This window comes from Mustelus asterias, chromosome 32 (genome assembly GCF_964213995.1).
Source record: "Mustelus asterias chromosome 32, sMusAst1.hap1.1, whole genome shotgun sequence".
NCBI lineage: Eukaryota > Metazoa > Chordata > Chondrichthyes > Carcharhiniformes > Triakidae > Mustelus > Mustelus asterias.
This window is the reverse complement of record NC_135832.1, coordinates 7205996-7229077: the sequence shown is the minus strand read 5'-3', so window position 1 is coordinate 7229077 and position 23082 is coordinate 7205996. Positions and strand designations below refer to the sequence as shown.

The 23082-nt window shown below is 52.6% G+C and overlaps 1 long non-coding RNA gene across 2 annotated transcripts; it reads right to left on the bottom strand.

The window, feature by feature from the left end:
• Nucleotides 1–9865: 9865 nt before the first annotated feature.
• On the bottom strand, nucleotides 9866–22360 carry LOC144481783 (uncharacterized). Of its 2 annotated transcripts, none has more exons than XR_013495772.1 (3): nucleotides 22230–22360; nucleotides 15092–15151; nucleotides 9866–10404 (listed from the first exon to the last, which is right to left on the bottom strand). It is a non-coding gene; the product is annotated as an uncharacterized LOC144481783 (long non-coding RNA). The 2 variants fall into 2 exon arrangements; XR_013495773.1 differs by having other exon boundaries at nucleotides 15092–15153; nucleotides 22238–22304.
• Between the last annotated feature and the right edge of the window lie 722 nt (nucleotides 22361–23082).

The window sequence follows — 23082 nt, the reverse complement described above, 5'->3', positions numbered from 1 at the left end:
CTAAGGGCAATTTTTAGCATGGTCAATTAACCTGACCCGCACATCTTTGGACTTTGGGAGGAAACCGGAGCTCCCGGAGGAAACCCACGCAGACACGAGGAGAATGTGCAAACTCCACACAGACAGTGACCCAAGCTGGGAATCGAACCCAGATCCCTGGAGCTGTGAAGCAGCAGTGCTAACCACTGTGCTACCGTGCCGCCCAACTGTGCTACCGTGCCGCCCTAACCTAAAAGGGCTGTGGATGTAGTTCATATGGAATTTAGTAAGGCAATTGACAAAGTCCCACATGACAGACTGGTACAAAAACTTAAATCACGTGGGATTCGTGGTGGGCTGGCTAGATGGATACAGAGCTCGCTTGGTTATCGAAGCAGGGAGTAGCTGTGGAAGGGTGTTGTTCAGATTGGAGATCTGTAGCTAGTGGCGTTCCGCAGGGATCAGTGCTGGGACCTCTGTTTGCAGTATATATGAATGGTCTGGAGGAAAATGTGGGTGGTCTGATGAGTAAGTTTGCAGATGACACGAAGATTGGTAGAGCTGCTGATAGTGCTGGGGATTGTCAGAGGATAACAACAGGATATAGATAAATTGGAGACTTGGGCACAGAAATGGCAGATGGAGTTTAATCTGGACAAACGTGAGGTGATGCATTTTGGAGGATCAAATTTAGGTGTGAATTATACTGTAAATGGCAGAACCCTAAGGAATATTAAAATAGAGGGATCTGGGCGTACAGGTCCACAGTTCCATAAAAGTGGCAACGCAGGTGGCCAAGGTAATAAATAAGGCAGATGGCATGCTTGCCTTTATAGGAACATAGGACATTACAGCGCAGTACAGGCCCTTCGGCCCTCGATGTTGTGCCGACTAGTGGAACCAATCTAAAGCCCCTCTAATCTACACTATTCCAATATAGAACATAGAACGGTACAGCACAGAACAGGCCCTTCGGCCCACGTTGTTGTGCCGAGCTTTATCTGAAACCCAGATCAAGCTATTTCCTCCCTATCATCCCGAAGTACTCCATGTGCCTATCCAATAGCTTCTGAAATGTTCCTAAAATTTCTGACTCCACTATCACTGCAGACAGTCCATTCCACACCCTAACCACTCTCGGAGTAAAAAACCTACCTCGGACATCCTCCCTATATCTCCCACCATGAGCCCTATAGTTATGCCCCCTAGTTACCGCTCCATTCACCCGCGGAAATAGTCTTTGAACGTTCACTCTATCTATCCCCCTCATCATCTTATAAACCTCTATCAAGTCTCCTCTCAACCTCCTCCACTCCAAAGAGAAAAGCCCAAGTTCCCTCAACCTTTCCTCATAAGACCTACCCTCCAAACCAGGCAGCATCCTGGTAAATCTCCTTTGCACTCTTTCCAGTGTCTCCACATCCTTCTTATAGTGAGGTGACCAGAACTGCACACAATATTCCAAATGTGGTCTCACCAAGGTCCTGTACAGTTGCAGCATAACCCCACGGCTCTTAAACTCAAACCCCCTGTTAATGAACGCCAACACACTATAGGCCTTCTTCACGGCTCTATCCACTTGAGTGGCAACCTTCAGAGATAGAACAAAGAACAAAGAACAGTACAGCACAGGAAACAGGCCCTTCGGCCCTCCAAGCCTGTGCCGCTCCTTGGTCCAACTAGACCAATCGTTTGTATCCCTCCATTCCCAGGCTGCTCATGTGACTATCCAGGTAAGTCTTAAACGATGTCAGCGTGCCTGCCTCCACCACCCTACTTGGCAGCGCATTCCAGGCCCCCACCACCCTCTGTGTAAAAAACGTCCCTCTGATGTCTGAGTTATACTTCGCCCCTCTCAGCTTGAGGCCGTGACCCCTCGTGATCGTCACCTCCGACCTGGGAAAAAGCTTCCCACTGTTCACCCTATCTATACCCTTCATAATCTTGTACACCTCTGTTAGATCTCCCCTCATTCTCCGTCTTTCCAAGGAGAACAACCCCAGTCTACACAATCTCTCCTCATAGCTAAGACCCTCCATACCAGGCAACATCCTGGGAAAATGTTCTATGGATATGAACCCCAAGATCTCTCTGTTCCTCCACATTCTTCAGAACCCTACCTTTGACCCTGTAATCCACATTTAAATTAGTCCTACCAAAATGAATCACCTCACATTTATCAGGGTTAAACTCCATTTGCCATTTTTCAGCCCAGCTTTGCATCCTATCTATGTCTCTTTGCAGCCTACAACAGCCCTCCACCTCATCCACTACTCCACCAATCTTGGTGTCATCACCAAATTTACTGATCCACCCTTCAGCCCCCTCCTACAAGTCATTTATAAAAATGACAAATAGCAGAGGACCAAGCACTGATCCCTGTGGCACTCCGCTGGTAACCGGTTTCCAGTCCCGAAAATTTCCACCACCACCCTCTGTCTGCTGTTAGATAGCCAGTTACCTATCCAATCGGCCAAACTTCCCTCTATCCCACACATCCTTACTTTCTTCATAAGCCGACCATGAATTATCAGCCGGGGCAGTGAGTACAAGAGTTGGCAAATCATATTGCAGCAACATAAAACCTTGGTTAGGCAGCATTTGGGGTATTGTGTGTAGTTCTGGTCGCCACACTACCAGAAGGACACGGAAGCTTTGGAGAGGGTGCAAAGAAGGTTCACCAGGATGTTGCCGGGTCTCAAAGGCATTGGCTATGAGAAGAGATTGAATAAACTAGGATTGTTTTCACTGGAAAGACGGAGGCTGAGGGGAGACCCTGATAGCGGTCTACTCCTTATGAAAGGAATAGACAGGTTGTCTCGTCAGAGGCATTTTCCCAGGGTGTAAGTGTCAATTCGAAGGGGGCACAGGTTCCAGGTCAGAGGGGGAAAGTTTAAGGGAGATGTGTGGAGGAAGTTTTTCACGTCGAGAGTGATCGGTGCCAGGACCAGAGGAGTGATGGAAACAGGCACATTAGCAACATTTAAGAGGCATCTGGATGGGTACATGAATGGGGAGGGAATAGAGGGATACAGTCTGAGTCAGGGCAGAAGGTTTTTTTTGAAGTTTAGTCAGATCGGCACAGGCTTGGAGGGCCGAAGGGCCTGTTCCTGTGCTGTACTTTCCTTTGTTCATAGAAATCATAGAAACCATAAAATCAAGAAATCATAAATACAGAAAGAGGCCATTCGGCCCATCGAGTCTGCACCGACCCCAATCCCACCCAGGCCCTACCCCCATATCCCACCCACGAATCCCTCTAACCTACACATCTCAGGACACGAAGGGCAATTTTTAGCATGGCCAATCAACCTAACCCGCACATCTTTGGACTGTGGGAGGAAACCGGAGTACCCGGAGGAAACCTATGCATACACGAGGAGAATGTGCAAACTCCACACAGACAGTGACCCAAGCCGGGAATCGAACCCAGGTCCCTGGAGCTGTGAAGCAGCAGTGCTAACCACTGTGCTACCGTGCCGCCCTGTTCTTTGTCTGTTCTAAATTTCTATCCTGTACTGACAGTCATGAGTTTTGTAAACTCCTCTTCCAGGATATCAGAAGGTGAGAAATTACAGACAGCAATCTCAAACCAATCTTCACATCAACTTCTGACAAAGTCACTCAATTTATCGGGAGCAGAATATCATCAACCTTTGAATCTAGATGGAGAAATGTTTCTCGGTTCTGTCTGCTGCAGAATACTTTAAACACAAGTGTGACTGGAGACACACACACACACTACACTGAGCTTGTTCCTGTGAACTGACCAATTACACAGAAAAAATATCTCACCATTCACAGAGGGGAGAGACTGCATACTGTGGCTTCAACTGATTGTCAAACCAGGAGTGACACAAGGAACCCGCACCATGGAGAAACGGTGGAAATGTAGGGACTGTGCGAAGGGATTCAGGTTCCCATTTCAGTTTGAAATTCATCAACGTACTCACACTGGAGAGAGGCCATTCACCTGCTGTGTGTGTGGGAAGGGATTCAATGATTCATCCAACCTGCGGACACACCAGCACATTCACACTGGGGAGAGACTGTTCTGCTGCATCATCTGTGGGAAGGAATTTACTCGATTATAAAGTCTGCAGAGACATCAGCCAAGTCACGCTGGGGAGAGGCGCTAGACGTGTACCGTGTGTGAAGGGATTCAGTTATTCACTCCATCAGCTGCCTCACCAGTGAGTTCACAGGTGATTACAGGGGATGGAGTCTGTTGTTAATTTTTCTGCTCTCAATTACATCCAGGACAAGGGAGGAAGTGTTAGGTTTTTTTGGGAATATAAAGACTGACAAATCCCCAGGGCCTGATGGAATCTATCCAAGGCTGCTCAGGGAGACGAGAGATGAAATCGCTGGGCCTCTGACGCAAATCTTTGTCTCGTCACTGGACGCAGGTGAGGTCCCAGAGGATTGGAGGATAGCTAATGTGGTCCCGTTATTTAAGAAGGGTAGGAAGGATAACCCGGGTAATTATAGGCCGGTGAGCTTGACATCCGTGGTGGGGAAGTTGTTGGAGAGGATTCTTAGAGATAGGATGTATGCGCATTTAGAAAGGAATAAACTCATTAACGATAGTCAGCATGGTTTTGTGAGAGGGAGGTCATGCCTCACTAACCTGGTGGACTTTTTTGAAGAAGTGACTAGAATGGTTGACGAGGGAAGGGCCGTGGACGTCGTCTATATGGACTTTAGTAAAGCGTTTGACAAAGTCCCTCATGGTAGGTTGGTGCAAAAGGTTGGATCTCATGGGATAAAGGGGGAGGTGGCTAGATGGGTGGAGAACTGGCTTGGTCACAGAACACAGAGGGTGGTAGTGGAAAGGTCTTTTTCCGGCTGGATGCCTGTGACTAGTGGTGTTTCGCAGGGCTCTGTATTGGAACCTCTGCTGTTTGTGATTTATATAAACGATCTGGAAGAAGGTGTAACTGGGGTGATCAGTAAGTTTGCGGACGACACGAAAATGGCTGGACTTGCAGATAGTGAGGAACATTGTCAGAGGCTACAGAAGGATATAGATAGGCTGGAAATTTGGGCAAAGAAATGGCAGATAGAGTTCAATCCAGATAAAAGCGAAGTGATGCATTTTGGTAGAACTAACGTAGGAGGGAGCTATACGATAAATGGCAGAACCATAAAGGGTGTAGATACGCAGAGGGACCTGGATGTGCAAGTCCACAGATCCTTGAAGGTGACGTCACAGGTGGAAAAGGTAGTGAATAAGGCATATGGCACGCTTGCCTTTATAGGATGGGGCATAGAGTATAAAAGTTGGGGTCTGATGTTGCAGTTGTATAGAACGTTGGTTCGGCCGCATTTGGAATACTGCACCCAGTTCTGGTCGCCACACTACCAGAAGGACGTGGAGGCTTTAGAGAGAGTGCAGAGGAGGTTTACCAGGATGTTGCCTGGTATGGAAGGGCTTAGTTATGAGGAGAGATTGGGTAAACTGGGGTTGTTCTCCCTGGAAAGACGGAGGATGAGGGGTGACCTAATAGAAGGTGTATAAAATTATGAAAGGCATAGATAGGGTGAACGGTGGGAAGCTTTTTCCCAGGTCGGTGGTGACGTTCACGAGGGGTCATGGTTCAAGGTGAGGAGGGGGGGGGGGGGGAGGAGGTTTAACACGGATACCAGACGGACGTATTTTACACAGAGGGTGGTGGGGGCCTGGAATGTGCTGCCGGGCAAGGTGGTGGGGGCGGACACACTGGGAACGTTTAAGACTTATCTAGATAGCCACATGAACGGAGTGGGAATGGAGGGGTACAAAAGAATGGTCCAGTTTGGACCAGGGAGCGGCACGGGCTTGGAGGGCCGAAGGGCCTGTTCCTGTGCTGTATTGTTCTTTGTCCTTTTGACTGTGTTGTTCATTGTTACAGTTGGTCAATGGGAAGGTTTTTTTTCCGCTGGACTGGCCAATCCCACAACATTCCCTCCACTGGCCTGATGCTCTATGAATCTTGTTGCAAATACCTGGTTTCAAATTTCACAAGGATCACAGAGTGTTAGGAAGTTAAGAGATATTTAGTCAGCATTTCTGTTTGGAACCACTCCCCCCAAATGTCCATCCAATTTCCATTGACGTTGTTTATCGTCTCCACTTCCTTGTAGGCAGCGTGTTCCAGGTCATTACCAGCTGCATCAAAATATCCTTCCTCACATCCCCCCCGCATCTCTGTTCCCAAAATCTCAAATTTGTGCCCCCCTCATCCTTATCTCATCAGCTATTGGGAACAGTTTTACTTTGTCCACCTTATCTAAACCTGTCAGAATCTTGTCCACCTCTATCAAATCTCTCCTCAACCTCCTTTGCTACAAGGAGACCAACCCCAGCCTGACATCGACAATGAAGAACAAACTAACAAAATATGTTAACACCTGAAATCATATGAGGTCTTTAATTTCTGTTTTCAAGATATTGTGAATATATTGTCCAGGACAGTAAGGGAATTGGAATAACTCACCTTGAGTGTGGTTGAATGGAATATATCAATCTGGGATTCAGCTACATTCTAGTGAAAGTCTAGAATGTGTCACTGGAAAACCCTTCCTAACAGCAGTGTGGATGTACCTACACCTCAGAGATTGCAGCAGTTCAAGAGGGTGTTGGGGTTGACAATGGCCAAGGCAGCTACGTATAGCCACATGTTCTGTTACAATTGAAGTTCCGCAGATTGAATATGAGGCATTATAGGACTTGACTAACTTATCATAGAATCACTACAGTGCAGGAAGAGTTACACCGACAGCAAACCCAACCAGGCCTTGTCCCTGTAACCCCACCTATTTACCCTGCTAATCCCCCTGACACCAAGGGGCAATTGAGGATGGCCAATCAACCTAACCCACACATCTTTGGAGTGTAAGAGGAAACCCACGCAGACATGGGGAGAACGTGCAAGCTCCACACAGACAGCCAGCCAAGGCCAGAATTGAACCCAGGTCCCTGGTGCTGTGAGGCAACAGTGCTAACCACTGTGCCACCACTGACCACATTCCTGTGACTGCTCAGTTACTGCGGTCACAGACCATTAAAGCTGCTGAGCAGGACCCCTCTTACCAGCACACAGGAAGCTGCACAGGGTAACCGACTTCTAACAGAATAGCTGGGATGTCGTGGAGATAACAAAGTTCTGAGTATCATGATTCATTGTGAACACCGAAGGACAGTAAATATAAGGTGCCTGGTACACATCATGAGATGGTCCAGAGCTGTCCAAGAGCTGATCACACAGCAACATGATGCCAAATGGTTGGCTTGATTGGATAAGTATGTAATCAATTAATATTGTGGTTAGTTTGTAACCAGCCAAGATGGGCTGAAGTAAATGTATAAGAATGTGTGATTTGCTTTGTTCGATGGAGAGGTTGCATGGTAAGTCAGTGACTTGCTCCCTGCTGGTGTAAAATAAAGATCATCTGATGATTGGAACTGACCCGAGTGTCGAGTAATTTATCTTCAGTCATTCTTACCTAAAAAAATTGGCATCACCAACAGGATATCAAAGGTCACACACCACTGACAGAGGATCGGGTGTCCTTTAAATTAAGACATTGTGTGCAATTAGCTAAAAACCCAAACCAATTTCATCATTGACAAGTTCTGGACCAATTGGCTACTTTCCAACAATTGGCTCAGGTGAGCTTCAACAGATGGAGTGGTAGTAAGAGTTTTAACAACACCAGGTTAAAATCCAAAAGGTTTATTTGGTAGCAAATACCATTAGCTTTCGGAGTGCTGCTCCTTCGTCAGATGGAGTCCCATCTGACGAAGGAGAAGCGCTCCGAAAGTTAATGGCATTTGCTACCAAATAAACCTGTTGGACTTCAACCTGGTGTTGTTAAAACTCTTAGTATAATACATAGATCCATAGATCCAAATATCTATAGACACTTACAGCAGAGGAGGAGACTATTCCATCGTGTCCATGCCAGTCAACAAAGATCTGACTACATTAATCCCATTGTCCAGAGCTTGGCCCATAACCCTGGAGGTTATAGCAGCGCAAGTGCATATGTAAATACTTCTCAAATGTTACGAGAGTTCCAGACTCTCACCACACTCTGAGTGAAAATCTTCCTCCTCAACTCCTCTCTTACCTTTCTACCTCTTGTACCAAATAAACCTATTGGACTTTAACCTGGTGTTGTTGAAACTCTTACTGTGTTTAAATGCATAATGTGGAGATGCCGGCGTTGGACTGGGGTAAGCACAGTAAGAAGTCTCACAACACCAGGTTAAAGTCCAACAGGTTTATTTGGTAGCAAATACCATAAGCTTTCGGAGCAATGCTCCTTCGTCAGATGGAGTGGTCTCTGTTCTCAAACAGCCTTCAGGAGAACAGTGACCATGACACCACACAACCCTGCCACAGCAACCTCTGCAAGACGTGCCGGATCATCGACACAGATGCCATCATCTCACGTGAGAACACCATCCACCAGGTACACGGTACATACTCTTGCAATTCGTCCAACGTTGTCTACCTGATACGCTGCAAGAAAGGATGTCCCGAGGCATGGTGTACATTGGGGAAACTATGCAGACACTGCGACAACGGATGAATGAACACCGCTCGACAATCACCAGGCAAGACTGTTCTCTTCCTGTTGGGGAGCACTTCAGCGGTCACGGGCATTCGGCCTCTGATATTCGGGTAAGCGTTCTCCAAGGCGGCCTTCGCGACACACGACAGCGCAGAGTCGCTGAGCAGAAATTGATAGCCAAGTTCCGCACACACGAGGACGGCCTCAACCGGGATATTGGGTTCATGTCACACTATTTGTAACTCCCACAGTTGCGTGGACCTGCAGAGTTTCACTGGCTGTCTTGTCTGGAGACAATACACATCTTTTTAGCCTGTCTTGATGCTCTCTGCACTCACATTGTTTCGTTTCTTAAAGACTTGATTAGTTGTAAGTATTCGCATTCCAACCATTATTCATGTAAATTGAGTCTGTGTCTTTATAAGCTCTGTTTGTGAACAGAATTCCCACTCACCTGAAGAAGGGGCTTAGAGCTCCGAAAGCTTGTGTGGCTTTTGCTACCAAATAAAACTGTTGGACTTTAACCTGGTGTTGTTAAACTTCTTACTGTCTCAAACAGGGCACAGACACAGAAATCAAATTACAGAATACTGATTAGAATGCAAATCTCTACAGCCAGCCAGGTCTTAAATGTACAGACAATGTGGGTGGAGGGAGCATTCAACACAGGTTAAAGAGATGTGTATTGTCTCCAGACAGTACAGCTTGTGAAATTGTGCAAGTCCAGGAGGAAAGCATACACAGGGAAGAGGTTGCAATGAAATCTGTCGCTTTTAACCTGCACAAAAACAGAAGGCTCAGATTGTCAGGCCGCAGGAGGGGTCCATTCAAACCACTGTGCCCCTGCTATCACTTTGAAACGACTCTGATTCATCCAAGAGCTCTGCTCTTTTCCCACATTCCTGCAAATTCTTCCCTTTCAAGTATTATCCCTTTGGAAAGATACTATTGAATCTACTTTCAGGCAAATCAGAACTACTCACTGCATTAATAAAAGAAAACCTCATCTCCCCTCGGGCTCCTTTGTTAATTACTTTTGAGGGACTCACACTGTTAAAGGCCATGCCAACCCCTCTCACCCAGCCTAGGATGTGATTGACAGCAGCAATAACTGCAGAACCCAACCCCAGTAATCAGTGTGGATGGTTCACAAATGTCCTTTAGGAAAGGAAATATGCTGTCCTACCTGGTCTGACTGACGTGTGACTCCAGATCCACAGCAACGTGGTTGACTCTCAGCTGCCCTCGGACAACAGATGAACAGCCTCTCCCCAGTGTGTCTGCACTGGTGTGTCTGCAGATGAAGGAACCAAATGAATCCCTTCCCACACACAGGACAGGTGAACGGTCTCTCCCAGGACAGTGTGAACTTGCTGGTGTGTCTCAGGTGGGATGACACAGGGAATCCGGTCCCACAATCAGAGCAGGTGAACGGCATCTCTCCATTGTGACTGCGCGATGAATTTCCAGCTGAGATGGGAGCTTGAATCCCTTTGCACAGTCCTCACATTTCCACCATTTCTCCATGGGGCCCGTGTGAGACATCAGTTGAAGCCACACACAGAACACGTGTGCGATTTCTTCCCACTGTGAATGGTGTGATTTGTTTTCAGGCTGTTTAACTGGTTAAAACTGTTTCCACAGTCACTGCACTGGAACACTTTCACTCAGGGGGGTGTGTCTCGGTGCTTCTTCACTCACTTGTTTAAAGTCTTCAGAAGCAGACGGAACAGACAAACATTTCTCCTTCCAGATGTAAAGGCCGATAATATTCAGGTCCCGATGAATTTGAGTGATTCTGTCATATCTTGATAGAACGTTTGGTTTGCGTTTTCTGTCTATAAATCCTCAGCTTCTGATATCCTGTAAAGGAGTTTAGAAAAATCATCACTGTCAGTACAGGATAGAAATTCAGAAAAGAGAACTCTAGTTCCTGTGGAACATTATTTCCTCTCTCATTCCCTATAGGCTGTAAATCTCCATCCCACACACTCTCCCTCCATTTTCACTCTCAGTGCACTGGAACACTTTCAATCAGAGCTGTGTGTGTGTGTGTGTGTGTGTGTGTGTGTGTGTGTGTGTGTGTGTGTGTGTGTGTGTGTGTGTGTGTGTGTGTGCCTCACCCTCTCAATTCTGCTGAAGGAGCTGATTCAGGCTGATTGACAGATCCACACTCATTGCTTCCTGTCCCGGACACAGACCTGAAAAGCTTCATGCAGGCTACCAGACAGATATATGTCTATATCACTGGACGAAAAACGTGTTTTATTGATAGGATTGTTTCAGTTGGTTAAGATACAGAGGTTGTGATTGATCATGATCTCCAACTTGCTGCCCATGAGGGTCATCAAGCAGAGATAGAAACATAGAAAACGACAGCACAAAACAGGCCCTTCGGCCCCACAAGTTGTGCCGAACATATCCCTACCTTCTCGGCCTATCTATAACCTTCCATCCTATTAAGTCCCATGTACTCATCCAGGAGTCTCTTGAAAGTCCCTATTGAGTTTGCCTCCACCACCACTGACAGCAGCCGATTCCACTCGCCCACCACCCTCTGTGAAAAACGTACCCCTAACATTTCCCCTGTACCTACCCCCCAGCAGCTTAAACCTGTGTCCCCTCGTAGCAGACATTTCCACCCTGGGAAAAAGCCTCAGAGTCCACCCGACCTATGCCTCTCAACATCTTATACACCTCTATTAGGTCTCCTCTCATCCTTCGTCTCTCCAAGGAGAAAAGACCGAGCTCCCTCAGCCTATCCTCATAAGGCATGCCACTCAATCCAGGCAACATCCTTGTAAATCTCCTCTGCACCCTTTCAATCTTTTCCACATCCTTCCTGTAATGAGGCGACCAGAACTGAGCACAGTACTCCAAGTGGGGTCTGACGAGGGTCTTTGTTGACTGGATGATCAATAATTTCGAAAGGAAATTGGATGGATGCTACAGAATGGGACCCAATCGAGACTGACATTTTGCTCGATAAAGAACTGGCATGGACCCGAGTTGCACCTGGAGTATTGTGGGCACTTTTGGTGTCCTTATCCGAGGAAGGATGTCCTTGCTATGTCCGGCGTACACAGTGAATGTTTACCAAACTGATTCTTGGGAGGCAGGACTGACACAAGGAGAGACGAAAATCAGTCAGGATTCTATTCATTGGAGTTTGGAAGTGGAGGAGGGGATTTCATAGAATCTTAGAAATATTCTGACAGGATTAGATAGGGTGGATTCAGAATGATTGTGCCCAACGGTGGCGGACTCCAGAACTAGGGGTCAGCATTTGAGGATAAAGGGTAAACCTTTTAGGACTGAGGTGAGGAGTAATTCCTTCAACCAGAGAGTGGTGGATGTGCGGAATTCCCTACTACAGAATTTAGTTGAGGTCAAATGTTGTGTGATGTCAAGAAGGAATTAGATAAAGTTCTTGGGGCTAAAGGGATCAAGGGATGGAAAAGGGGGGGGGGCGGGCGGGCGGAGACAGATTCAGAGTATTAAATGTTGGCCCCTCTACTCAGGGAAAAAAAAAATTCCGATCTACTCCATCTATGTCCGTCATAATTTTGTGCACCTCAACCAGGGCACAGAGATTAGCACTGCTCCTTCACAGCACCAGGGCCCCAGGTTCAATTCCCAGCTTGGCTCACGTTCTGTGCAGAATCTACACGTTCTCCCCATGTCTGCGTGGGTTTCCTCTTGGTGCTCCAGCTGCCTCCCACAGTCCAAAAGACGTGCTGGTTAGGTGCATTGGCCATGCTAATTTCTCCCTCAGTGTACCTGAACAGTCGCCAAAGTGTGGCGACTAAGGGATTTTCACAGTAACTTCACTACAGTGTAAATGTAAACCTAGTTGTGACTAATAAATAAAATAATAAAAAAGCTCTCCCCTCAGTCTCCCCCAGCCTATTCAGTCTCTTTTTATAGCTGAAATGCTGCAGCTCAGGCAGCATCCTGGTGAATCTCCTCTGCAGCCTCTCCAGTGCAATCACATTTTCCTCTCATGTGGCCACCATAACTGCACACAGTATTCTAGCTGTGGCCTAACGAGTGTTTTATACAGCTCCAGCATGACCTCCCTGCTCTTTTATTCTGTGCCTCAGCAAAAAAAAGTCAGGTAAGCGATATGGCTTTTAAACCACGTTATCTACCAGTCCCGCTGTCTTCAGGTTGCTATGGACATGCACCCCAAGGTCCCTCTGGTCCTCTGTACTTCCTAGTGTCCTACCATTCATTGTGTATTCCCTTGTCATGTTGCTCCTCCAAAAAATGCATCACTTCACACTTTTCAGGGTTAAACTCCATTTGTTACTGTTCTGCCGATCTGAGTAGCCAGTCCACATCATCCTCTAATCTGAGGATTTCCTCCTGACTATTAACCACATCACCAATTTTTGTGTCATCAACGAATCTACTAATCATATACCCCCCCGTTCACATCGAGATCATTAATGTACACTATTAATTTAGTGTTCCCTGAAAACCCCAGCCATCTCCTGGGGAAACCAGCCCTTTAATTGTGATCATTAGGAAAGAGAGCATCCTTTTAACCTGACAAATAAATGTCTCACATGGGATTGCAGATAATGTCTTGAGACGGATAGAAAGCTGGTCAGCAGATAGGAAGCAAAGAATTGGCATAAGTGGGTCTTTTTCTGATTGTCAGTCAGTGACGAATGGGGTTCCACAGGGATCTGTGCTCGGACCCGAACTGTTGACATTTTATATCAATGATTTGGAAGAAGGAACTGAATGCATTATCTCCAAATTTGCAGATGATGTAATGTTGGGTGGGAGGGTGAGCTGTGAGAAGGATGCAGAGATGTTTCAACATGATTTGGATAGGCTGAATGTGTGGGCATCCGAATGGCAGATACAATATAATGTGGATAAATATGAGGTTATCCACTGTGGTAGCAATAATCGAAAGACAGATTATTACTTGAATAGGTATAAATTGAGGGAGGTAGATACTCAATGAGACCTTGGAGTCCTTGTGCATCAGACATTGAAAGTAAGCGCACAGGGACAGCAGGCAGTAAAGAAGGCAAATGGTACAGTTCTGGTCGCCGCATTATAGGAAAGATGTGGAAGTGTTGGAAAGGGTGCAAAGGAGATTTACCAGGATGTTGCCTGGTATGGTGGGAAAATCGTATGAGGGAAGGCTGAGGGGCTTGAGGTTGTTTTCGTTAGAGAGAAGAAGGTAAAGAGGTGACTTAATAGAGGCATACAAGATGATCTGAGGATTAGATAGGGTGGATAGTGAAAGCCTTTTTCCTCGGATGGTGATGGCTAGCACGAGGGGACATAGCTTTAAATTGAGGGTTGAGAGATATAGGACAGATGTTAGAGGTAGGTTCTTTACTCAGAGAGTAGTAAGGGCATGGAATGCCCTGCCTGCAGCAGTAGTGGACTCGTCAACATTAAGAGCATTCAAGTGATTATTGGATAAACATATGGATGATATTGGAATAGTGTAGATTAGAGGGGCTTTAGATTGGTTCCACTGGTCGGCGCAACATCGAGGGCCGAAGGGCCTGTACTGCGCTGTAGTGTTCTATGTTCTATGTATGTTGGCCTTCATAGCCAGAGGATTTGAGTCCAGGTACTTTGCTGCAATTGTATAGGGCATTGGTGAGGCCACACCTGGAGTAGTGTGTGCAGTTTAGAAGAGTGAAAGGGGATCTCATAGAAACTTAGAAAATTCTGACAGGTTTAGGTCGGGTAGATTCAGAAAGAATGTTCCCAATGGAGTTCAGAACTAGGGGTCATAGTTTGGGGATATTGGAGAACTGAGGTGACGAGAAATTTCTTCATCCAAATTGCGGTTAATGTGTGGAATTCACTACCACAGAATCTCGGTGAGGCTAAAACACTGCCTGACTTCAAGAAGAAAGTAGATATAGCTCTTGGGGCTAAAGGGGTCAAGGGATAAGAGAGGAAGAGGGGATCAGGATATTGAATTTGATGATCAGCCATGGTCAAAATGAAAAGTGGAGCAGGCTCGAAGGGCCGAATGGCCTCCTCCTGCTGGAGCGGCACGGTAGCACAGTGGTTAGCACTGCTGTTTCACAGCTCCAGGGACCTGGCTTGGGTCACATTCTCCTCGTGTCTGCGTGGGTTTCCTCCGGGTGCTCCGGTTTCCTCCCACAGTCCAAAGATGTGCAGGTTAGGTTGATTGGCCATGCTAAAATTGCCCTTCGTGTCCTGAGATGCGTAGGTTAGAGGGATTAGCGGGTAAATATGTAGGGATATGGGGGGAGGGCCTGGGTGGGATTGTGGTCGGTGCAGACTCGATGGGCCGAATGGCCTCTTTCTGTGCTGTTGATTTCTAAGTTTCTGCTTCTAGTTTCTATATTTCTATGTGTCAAGCTGACGGAGCAAAAGATGACAATGTCTTCAGGACAGAGAGACCTTGGCCAACCTTTCCAGACTCTGCACCCTCCCTGGATTCGCTTCCATTCGCTTTCGTTCCTGCAAGTCAACAATTCCCGCCACCCCGAACGAGAAAAGCAATGAAAAGTGGGAGAAAGAAAAGTGTTTTACTCACAGATGTTGCCGACAGGAGGAGGTTTTAGTCTTTGTGAAGCACAAATCTTCCTTCAGAGACCTCTTTTTAGGTCAAACCAAGTAAACAAACTCAAATTAAATCAGGACAAAGTAAAAGGGGCAGCTCCCCAAAAAGGAGGGGGAACAGCCCGAACAGAAATCAAAATGCAAAGGAAACTAAAAAACATCAAATTAAAATGTGGTTATTAGGGTCAATAATGCACCCCAACCCCTGCGGTGCCCAGCGGGCGCGGAAAGCGTCAACCTCGCCCGTGGACACCGCATGCTCCCTCTCCAGGGACACCTGGCCGCGAACGTAGCCGCGGTAGAGGGGAAGACAGTCAGGATGGACGGCCCCCTCGATCGCCCGCTGCCTGGACCGGTAAATGGCGCGTTTCGCCAGGCCCAGGAGCAGGTTCACGAGGAGGTCGCCATCCCGACCCTCTCCTCTCCGCACCGGGTGTCCGTAGATCAGGAGCGTGGGACTGAAGTGCAAACAAAACATCAATAAAAGATTCTTCAGGAAAACATAAAGGGAGTGCAGCCTAAGACACTCAACATAGACATGGTCCACGGACTCCACAAGGCCACAGAAAGGGCAGTCTTCGGAGCCCGTGAACCAGTGAATCCTACGGTTGTGCGGAACTGCTGCATGCATCACCCTCCACCCCAGGTCCCCGACGTAATTGGGGGAGATCCCTCCGTAGAGGGACCTCCAGCGGGGACCTCCGCCGCCCGGCGGCAACAAGGCCCGCCAAGGTGTATCCGGGCGACAGGCGAGGAGGCGGTAGTGGAAGGTGTGCAGCAGCAGCCCGCACAGGAAACGCCTCCGCGCGGTAGAAAAAGGCACGGAGGGCATTTCCGCGAGGCGGCTCAGGCTGTGGGGCACCTCACCCAGGGGAGGGGGCTGAGGCTTTGGGCCAATGTGGAATTCCGCCCGAACAGGGGAACGCTCGGGCGGGATCCCACCGCACGCCTGTGCCGTCTCAAGTTTGCGTGCAGTTTCGGGGCCGAGCACGACCGTCCTAAGGTCTAGGATGGCTTTGGCCGCGCGCCGGACGGACGTCCCCGCGCGCTCAGCCAGCACGCGGGGACTCATCCAGCCCGCTCCTCCGCCATCGAGCACGTCCCCGATTCTGGTCACCCCGGCGTCCACAGCCCCCCTCTCCGCCAGCCACCTGAAGTTATACGGCTGGAGGAGCGGATTCCTGAGCAGCGGCTCTCGCACGAGAGCCGCTACTCCTGACGGGGGAGAGCTGCGTCGCGAGGCGACCTTGTTCCAGACAGTGAGGAGGTCCTGGTAAAAGACGGGCAACTCCTGCAGGGCGGTCGAAGCACGCCCCAGTTCGATATGCAGGAGCTGCACGTCATAATTGAGGCCGTGCCACTGGCGGAAGAAATACGTCGCCATGGCACACCACTGTGGAGGGGGCTCAACGTAAAGGTACCTCTGCAGGGCCTGGAGGCGGAAGGTCGCTATCTGAGTGCGGAGGCACACCAGACCTTGTCCGCCCTCCTCAAGCGGGAGATACAGGACCGCAGCAGGGACCCAGTGCAGTCGATTGCCCCAGAAGAACCGCACGAGGGTTCTCTGGATATCGGTGACAAAGCCAGGGGGAGGGGTCAAAGGGACCAGCCGGTACCACAGCATGGAGGCGACCAGCTGGTTTATGACGCGAGCTCGCGCCCCGTAGGACAGCACTCGGAGCAGTCCTGTCCAGCGACCCAGGCGGGCGGAGACTTTGGCCTCCAGCTCCCGCCAGTTCGCCGGCCAGGATTCCTCGGCTGGGCAGAGATGGGCCCCCAAGTAGAGGAGGTTGGTCCTGCTCCAGGTGAAAGGCCTGAGCTCCTCCGGAAGGGGGTCCGTCTCCCAAGGACCGACAAGGAGTCCGGAGCACTTGGCCCAGTTGATCCTGGCGGAGGACGCGGCGGAGTACACCGCCTGGCATTCTCGCATCCTCCGCAGGTCAGCCGGGTCCGTGAACATGAGGAGCACGTCGTCGGCGTAAGCTGACAGGACCACCCCTACGTCCGGTCCGCGCAGGACCAAACCTGACAACCTCCTCCGCAAGAGGCGCAGGAATGGCTCCACGCATACGGAATACAGTTGGCCGGACAAGGGGCAGCCCTGCCGTACTCCTCTCCCGAAGCGAAGGGGCGCCGTCAGGGACCCGTTAACCTTAATCAGACACTCTGCGGCAGAGTACAGTAATCGGATCCGGGCGACAAAATGCGTCCCGAACCCGAATGCCCGCAGAGTCCCGAGTAAATACTCGTGCTCCACCCTGTCGAACGCCTTCTCCTGATCTAATGACAAGAAGGCGCCCGACAGACCAGCCCTCTGGGTGTGATGGATTAGGTCCCGGACCAGGTGGAGATTGTCATGTATGCAACGGCCCGGGACCGTGTAGGACTGGTCAGGGTGGATCAAGTGGTCCAGCACGGATCCAAGGCGTGAAGCCATAGCCCTGGCAAAGATTTTATAATCCGTGCTGAGGAGGGAGACCGGGCGCCAGTTCTTGAGCAGGTGGAGATCCCCCTTCTTGGGCAGCAGGGCAATGACGGCCCTGCGCCACGAAAGGGGCATCTCCCCGGTAGCGACGCTCTCCCCCAGGACCCCCGCGTAGTCGCTCCCCAGGACGTCCCAGAACGCCCTGAAGAACTCTACTGTCAGCCCGTCCAGCCCAGGGGCCTTGCCCCGGCTGAGGCCATTTAGGGCGCCGGTCAGCTCGGCCATGGTGGTAGGGGCCTCGAGCCTGCCGACGCCCTCCGGGCCGACCTGCGGCAGGTCCTCCCACAGAAGTCTGCAGGCATCCTCGCTGGACGGATCCGGAGAGAAGAGCGAGGTGTAATACTCCCGGGCAATGGCCCGGATGCCCTCCGGATCCGAGACGGGGGAACCGTCGTCGGCCAGCAGCGTAAGGAGCTGCTGACGGTTAGCCCGCCCTCTTTCCAGCGAGTAGAAGAAGGGGGAGCCGCGGTCCAGGTCCACCTGGAACTGGAGCCGCGACCTCACGTACGCGCCGCGAGACCTGGCAAGCTGCAGGTCTCGCAGCGCGTCCTTCTTCTCCCTGTACTCCGAACGCAGGGCCGGGTCCGCGTCAGGCCGACTGAGACGTGCCTCCAGGTCGAGCACCTCCTTCTCCAACTCCTCGAGCCTGGATTTCCGCCTCTTTGTCGACCCCCTCGCGTACCCCTGACAGAAGGTACGGACGTGAGTCTTGCCCACATCCCACCAGAGCCTCAAGGAGGGGAAGCCTCCCCGCTTCCTTCTCCAGCCGGCCCAGAATCGACGGAACGAGTCCAGGAAGCGCTCGTCCTCCAGCAGCGTGTTGTTAAAGTGCCAGTACGCGGACCCCCGCCGGATGCGAGACGGCGCAAAGTCCGCCCACACCAGGCTGTGGTCCGTGCTCGACACCGGCCGCATGGAGACCGAGGACACGCCGGACACGTGCGCCTTCGAAATGTAAAGGCGGTCGAGCCTGGACGCTCCGACTCCAGGCCTCACGAAAGTGAAGGCGCTGGAGCCAGGATGGAGATGTCTCCAGACGTCCACCAAGTCGTGGGACCCGATCAGGTCCCGCAACTTCACCACCGCCGGAGTGCGCAGCCAGGGGCCGGTGCGGTCCCGTGCCTCGAGGATGCAGTTGAAATCTCCCCCGAGGATAATGCATTCGCCCCCCGCGATGGTGTCGATGTGAGCGGACACTTTCTCGTAGAAAGTCGTTTGCTGCGGTCCAGCGGTCGGGGCGTAGACATTCAGCAAGTGAATGACCACGCCCCCCTCACGGACCGTCAAGTGCAGCAACCGGCCTGGCACCGGCTCCTTGACCCCCAAGATCTCCGGCTTATAACGCGGGGCCAACAAGATAGCCACCCCGCAAGAAGCGAGCGTGAGGTGGCTCATGTAGACCCCCCCTCGCCACTCCAGGAGCCATTGGGCTTCGTCTCCCGGAACGGTGTGGGTTTCCTGCAGGAAACACACCGCATACTTCCCGTCACGGAGGACCGAGAAGTTCTGGAACCTGCGGTGTGGCCCACTGCTGCCGTTGATGTTGAGGCTGGCTATGGTCACCTTCATGTCAGCAGCTTTGTGCCACCGTCACCACTTAACTAGGTGTGTGGGGGGGCGCTGGCGCAATTCTCACCAGTCCACCCCCCACCTTTTCGAGCCTGTGGAGGAACCGCAGTACCCAGCGCCGCTCTATTTTCTCCAGGCCCGCGGAGGCATGCGAGCATGCCTTCACGGACCGGACGAGCTGCGCCAGGTCCGGCCAGCGGCCGAGGGCTAGCCGGATTATGTCGGAGCGACCGGAATGGCTACGGATAAAGACCCTGAGGTCCTTGGTGGGGATGAGGGACAACTCGGTGGGGGGCACGAGGGAGTCCCCCGCCTCGCTCTGGGCAGACTCTGAAAGTGTCCCCGTGCCCTCCACCGAGCCGCTGACCTCCTCAGGGCGGTCGCCCCTCGACTCCGAGTCCCCCGCCGCAGGACGTACGGCGGGCGGCACGGAGCCACCAACTAGTCCTAGCCCCTCCCCGATCCCACCCCCAGGATCGGTGGAGGAGGGGTTCCCCCCGGGCTCACCTTTCCTGGATTGCGGGCCCCCGTGCGACGGCGGCCCAGCCGCCCCCCCCGCCCCAGACGCTTGGACACCCCCCAGGTCCGGTGTATCCTTCGGATTGAGGTTGGGGATGTCCAGCGTCCAAGGTCGGGACGGAGAGGACGAGTGGATCGTCTCTTCGCCGCCGCCGCACGAGGACATGAACATTGGAGTGTCGCCCCAGTCCCCCGACAGACTGAAGAAGAACTCCGGGTTGTAACCGGCCGGGTGGAACGGAACCGTGGGGGCCCCGCTGCCACCCGGCCCCGGAGACTCCTCGCCGGGGGACTGAGGCAACACATGCTTGGATTTACAGGGTGCCTTGCCCCCTTTTTTCAGGGGACAAGGCACAAAGACAGGTGGGGGCACGACAGGAGATGACTCACAAGGGGGGAGGGGCACGCAGACCTCGAACTCTACGGTGCCCGAGGGGCCCCGCCTCTTTTTGTTAACCTGCCCTCGGGCAGGCGAGGCCCCTCGCCCTCCGCCCCTCTTCGCCTTGCCGCGCCCCCCCTGCTCTCCCGTCACTTCCCCCCGAGGTGGCGGCGTCGCCAGTTTTGCCGGCTCGGGGTCGCTTACCCCCCCATGCTCGGGCCCATGATCCCGGGTGCCGGACCCAGCACTAGGCCCCGGAGAGCCCACGGGCCCGGCAGATGGTGGTGGTGGTGGGGGGGGGCGCAGGTGGAGACTGAGGCGGTCCCCGAGCCGGCTGCCGGGGTGGTTGGGGTGTTTTCCCTGGGGGCCGGGGTTCCGGTACCCCCCTTCTTTTTTGTAGGTCCCTTATGGGCCTTTTGGCCGCGCGGGGGCTCCGCTCCCCCCCCGCCGGCAGCTGAGGTGGCAGCTGCTGCCGGCGTGGCCTCCCCTCGCGGGAGGGCAGATGGTACTCGCTTGGGGGGAGAGGGGGCTGCGGTGCCAGCTGCGGCCGCCTTGGGTTGGTGGTCGGCAGCCTTGGAGACGGGGCAGTTTTTCCTCACGTGCCCCGCCTCCTTACAGGCATGGCACCGCACACCATCCGCGGACCAAAAGACCCGGTACGTGGTCCCCTCGTGGGGGACATTGAACCCTCCCTCCAGTTCCTCCTCCCGGGCCAGGCGGACAAAAACCTGGCGCCGGAAGGAGTATATGTGGCGGAGGGAGGGGTCCCGAAGGCCGAGCGGGATCGGCTGCACACCGGACCTGACCTCCCCCAGTAGATGGAGGTGGGGGAGGAGGAGCTCACTCGGTAGGAAGAGCGGGACGTTCGATATTACTATCTTGTGGGCGGTGGCCTCCAATGGGTCCACCGCCAGGAACGTCCCGCCCACCGTGAGCCCCTTTTCCAGGGCGAGGCGAACCGCCCGCTCGGCCTTCAGGAAGAATACGGCCCGGCCGTACATCTTTGAGGCCGCGACAATGGCTGAGGGGCCGACAACCCCAGCCATTGCCTTAACGCAGGCCTCGATAGACATGTCGGGGTGGGCGTAGCACTTCACCCCGAGCTGCCGCGTGATTAAAGAGAATGGCGGCAGGGCCTTGGGAGCGGCGGGGGCTCTGGCAGCCGCCACGCCCGCATAGGTGGGCCGAGAAGGCCCTGCCACCGGCGACGCTGGTGATGTCGCCATGGTATCAGGGGAAGTGCTACACCCACCCCGAGACTGCCCAGATGCACGGCAGGGCGTATGTGGGATGGGGAAGATAAGGCAGGGTGGGGAAGGCAGGGTGGGGTAGGCGGGGAAGGGTGTAGGTGCTCTCTCCCCGGAGCGAGAGAGGGAGAGAGGAGGTTGGAGGAGCAGGAGGGAGATGAGGCACAAGGCCGGTGCCCCAGTCAGGAGGGAAAAGGGGAGGGGGTGCCGGTCCCGGGGGCAGCAGTAGTGGGTAGGGGAAATAGGAAAGGTCTTCACCCCCCCCACTGCAGATGGAAAAGAGACAGTCCAAACGCCTTCGCCCCCCCCCCTCTCCTCCAGTCACTCCCTGTCCTCTCTTCCTCCCCCCCCCCGCCCCGGGGAGAGCGCACCCCCCAGAGGCCGGATGGCAGGCAAGCAGGCAGTCCAGACGGCAGACAGCCCAGACGGCAGGCAGGCAGGCAGTCCAGACGGCAGGCAGGCAGGTAGGTAAGCAGGCCAGACGGCAGGCAGGTAAGCAGGCCAGACGGCAGGCAGGCAGGTAAGCAGGTCAGACGGCAGGCAGGCAGGTAAGCAGGCCAGACGGCAGGCAGGCAGGTAAGCAGGCCAGACGGCAGGCAGGCAGGTAAGCAGGCCAGACGGCAGGCAGGCAGGCAGGTAAGCAGGCCAGGCGGCAGGCAGGCCAGGCGACAGGCAGGCAGGCCAGGCGGCAGGCCAGGCAACAGGCAGGCAGGCCAGGCGACAGGCAGGCAGGTCAGGCGACAGGCAGGCCAGGCAACAGGCAGCAGCTCACCTCCCTCCCAAAGTTTCCGCCCGGTTCCGACCCGGGGCCCTCCGCTCCACGGGCGAACACGAATCCACCTCACCCCGGAAACAAAACTGGGTGTTGTCCGAGAGGAGGCACGTCTCAGGCCGTCTGAAGCTCAATCTACACTCAGAGACAGAGAGGAGCAGCAGCTTTGCTGGGCAGGAATGAGCGGTTCAACAAGCGCATGCTCCAGCTTCCGCATTCAGAGAATCGGTGGCTCTGATTGCAGGAGGTCCAGGCTGCTTCCGGTCCTCCAACATTTCCCATTGGTCAATAACAATGAATGCAATTTGTTGGGTGGGGGTGGGGGGGGGGGTGGGGAGGGGGGGGGAGTGGGGGGGTGGGGAGGGGGGGTGGGAGTGGGGTGGTGGGGGGGGAAGGGGGGGGTTGGGGGAGGGGAGGGGATGGGAGGGGAGGGGGGGGTGGGGGAGAGGGGGGGGTGGGGGAGAGGGGGGGTGGGGGAGAGGGGGGGTTGGGGAGGGGCGAGAGGGGGGGTGGGGGAGGGGTGGGGGGGGGGGGAGAAACGCGCCGCACATGCGCAGCTGTTCCATTCCTTTGGACATGCGCAGCTTGGCCCAGGAAGTTTGAATCAAACTCAGACCAGGGAATTAATGTCTGTAACTCAGATTCTGATATTTTTTAATCGCCCATTTCATAAATTGCACTATTTTCTCCACAGGAAATAACCGCCTGTACAAAATACGAACCAGGGGGCTGCAGCCTGACTCTTGCTCTGAAAACCAGTTAGTGCACCCTTGTTGAAAGTGAATGTGTGGGAGAACAGGAGGAAATCAGATCGTGGGATTGGAATTTATTTTATTGAACCAGACCTTGAAAAGTGAAACAAACTGTCTGTCTGCGAACTGGAATAGGGCGTGATGTGGAGATGTTGGACTGGGGTAAACACAGTAAGAAGTCTCACAACACCAGGTTAAAGTCCAACAGGTTTATTTGGTAGCAAATACCATAAGCTTCCGGA